The sequence below is a fragment of the Neomonachus schauinslandi genome, unplaced genomic scaffold (genome assembly GCF_002201575.2).
Source record: "Neomonachus schauinslandi unplaced genomic scaffold, ASM220157v2 HiC_scaffold_3360, whole genome shotgun sequence".
Taxonomy (NCBI): Eukaryota; Metazoa; Chordata; class Mammalia; order Carnivora; family Phocidae; genus Neomonachus; species Neomonachus schauinslandi.
This window is the reverse complement of record NW_025412048.1, coordinates 778-3,674: the sequence shown is the minus strand read 5'-3', so window position 1 is coordinate 3,674 and position 2,897 is coordinate 778. Positions and strand designations below refer to the sequence as shown.

The following is a 2,897-nucleotide window of genomic DNA, read 5'->3' as shown; positions in this document are numbered from 1 at the left end:
ATCCCGCACCCCTCCCTCCAGGCCTAACCCCTCCCACGCTCCCGGCTCCAGCAGCTCCGGACACCGCCCTCCGCTGGGGCCGCGGGAGCAGGTGCAGCTGCAGCCCCGCCTCCGCCCCTCCCTCGCCGCCCCGCCCCCTGCTCATCCCTGGAGCCCCGCCCCCCGCCCCGCCTCCCGCGCCCGCGGCCCGGCGGAAGGACACGCGCTCCGGTCCCGGGAGGTGGCCTTGGCCCCTAGGCGTCGACCCCACGGTTCCTGCGCCTCCGGGCGCCCCCACCCCACCCTCCCGGCATGGAGTCCGCGGGGAGCGCCCGGGACGGGGTCCCCAGGTGGGCGCGTGGGGGCGGGGGCGCGCCTCGCCCAGCCTGGGGTGCGGGATGGGGACCTGGGGTTGTGGGTGCGCGTGGGTGCGGGGCCGGAGTCCCCCGCTGCGCTCGGCCCTGGCTCCACGAGCGCTCGCGGCCTCGTCCCCGCGGGGACCCTGGGCAGGGCCGCGGGGCGCACGTGCGCGCGAAACTTTATTTGGGGCTTACAGGTTCTTTGTATTCTTGGGTTGTAGGATTGATCCGTACGGGTTTGAAAGGCCCGAAGACTTCGATTATGCAGCTTATGAAGAGTTTTTTTCCACCTACCTGGTGATACTCACTAGAAGAGCCATAAAATGGTCTAAACTTCTGAAGGGGAGTAGTCGTGTTCAGAGGAGTGGGACAGGTGAGTTGGAAACAGACGCGCGAGGAGAGGCCCGGGTTCCCTGAGCCTCAGCTGGCCGCGCAAGGCTTCGAACTCGCTAGAACCTGCTCTAGTAAAGCGCAGGAGACCCTTCCCCCGCTTTGAGATGGGGACCCCGGCCTTCCTTCCAAACAGGGGACCAGATCTGGGGTCTGGGGTGTCTGGCAAGAAAACCGCTTTCCTGCTCTTAGGAGTGAGCAAGGTTCTCCCCTGGCCCATACCCGGAGTGAAGCCCTCCCTCCCGGCTTCCCTCAGGGTCAAAGCCCACCTCACTCCAGCTGCTGCCGCCTCCCTGCCCCCACGGACCACCGGGCCTGCGTGGTCCTGCGCCTGCCTCACTCTGGGCTTCTCCCCTCCTCCAGGTTTTGCCTGGGATGCCGCCTCCAGGAGGCCCTCCCAAGCGCCTGTCTGGGATGGCAGGTCCTTCCTGTTACACCCACACAGTCCTGCCCCGTCCGTCCTGCTTCTGTTGCCTTCTGGCTGTGTAACTGGTGCATATCTGGTTTGCTGCATTCCTGCTGGAATCAAGCCCCCTCCCTGCAGCGGGGGTTGGTCTCTGTAATTCCTTCAGTATTTGTTGAATGAATGAATGAAGTGTTTGCCTTCCGTGTTCCCCAGGCTGCGGATAAAGGGCTGGTGGAACCTGCGGGTGGGGGCTGAGGGCGTTGGTAGGTGTGTGCTTCTAGGAGTTAAGATAAAGGACTTTCTGAAATAGGACATGAATGACAGAGAAGGGGTGAGGCCAGAGGGCAGCTGCAGGGACAGAGCTGTGTGACCAGCACTGGGGATGGAATGAGGGCATGCTGGACTTGGAACCAGGGTTCCATCACATGACCCTGCAGATTTGTAAGGGTTTGTAAGCAAGGGGGTGACAAGATCAATTTTTGCTTGTAAAGGGGTTAGTGAACAGGGCCCAGGTGGTCCCAGTGCATAGTCCCGTTGAACAGGAGGGTTGGTGGAGGCAGGTTGATTTGGGGGGACAGCACTCGTGGAGGAGGGAGGCTCTTGCTCGACACTGGGCCCCCCACCAACACGCCTCTCCCCTGCTGGGGCCCCTCCTCGGGGCTGTTACTGATGGGGGAGGGTTTGGTAAGCACTCAGGTAAGCTGGCCTCGTTCCAGGAGGTTTGGGGGTGGGGGCTGGGAGGGGCTCAGGCTTGTGCCGTGTTGCCCTGTGGATCCTGGAGGCCAGCGCACTGTGTGCCTCCTCCAGGGATCACTAATGGCCATCCCTGCGTCACCCCAGTGTTACTGTTTCCACCAGCATATCTGCTTTTGTTTCCCTTTTCATTTATTCTTAAAAGTTGACTGGTCTTTTGTTCTTAAAAAAAATAGAAGTGTATAAAGTAAACGTAATTTATGTTTGTGGTAAAACATGTTAATCACATTGAAAGATGTAGAGTGAGCCGGAGTTCCTCTCCTGGTCCAGACCCGTATGTGAGGCAGAGGCGATCGTCGGGACCACCCTGTGTCTCCGCCGGAGCAGGGTGAGCACACGCACGTGCACACACGTGCAAATGCAGCCACCCCCACCGCTCGGGAGTTTGCCTTAATGCAGGAGAAGGCCTCCTGCCCGCCGGGGCTAACTCGGGACTGCTGACCAGCGGTCAGGGAAAGCACGGTCCCTGTCAGGTGTGTGTGTGCATAAGCCTATGTTTTTACGTGAAACACAAACGCGCCTTCATCTCCCTACCTTTGGTTTTACCGTTTGGTTCCAGTGTGTCCCGTCCTTCCCTTTGAACGAGGTGAGCCCACTGATTGACGGTCTGCACCGCCTACCGAAGCCACACTCCGTGTCCCGTGTCTTTTCCAGCATCTGTTCTCTCCAGGTTGAGCAGGACTGAGAGCAGCCAGATGCAGAACCTTCCAGATGCTCGTCCTTCCCGTCTTTTTAGTTCTCTTATTTTGGCTCAAATGTTTTGTCTTGTTTTTGCTTCTGCTTTCTTTGAGCACTGGTATCTGTCAACTTTAAGAATTTAAGATGGTTTTATTGAACTACTTCTTTTTTGCTTTAGTATTTCTTTGACTCATGTAACCAGTATAAGCGGCATAGTGGGTTTGGAAGCAGGAATGTTTGACTCCTGATGAGCCTGCAGCCTGGGGCCAGGCAGTCAAGGGGGGCTCGCGGCCTGCCGTCTTCAGGAAGCGGGGGCACAGATCAGTCTGTGA

General features: G+C 59.2%; 1 long non-coding RNA gene across 1 annotated transcript; it reads left to right on the top strand.

Moving 5' to 3' along the window:
• The first annotated feature begins 181 nt into the window (after positions 1-181).
• On the top strand, positions 182-2,472 carry LOC123323954. The gene is made up of 3 exons (XR_006539576.1): positions 182-329; positions 560-711; positions 2,447-2,472. It is a non-coding gene; the product is annotated as an uncharacterized LOC123323954 (long non-coding RNA).
• The last annotated feature ends 425 nt before the right edge of the window (positions 2,473-2,897 follow it).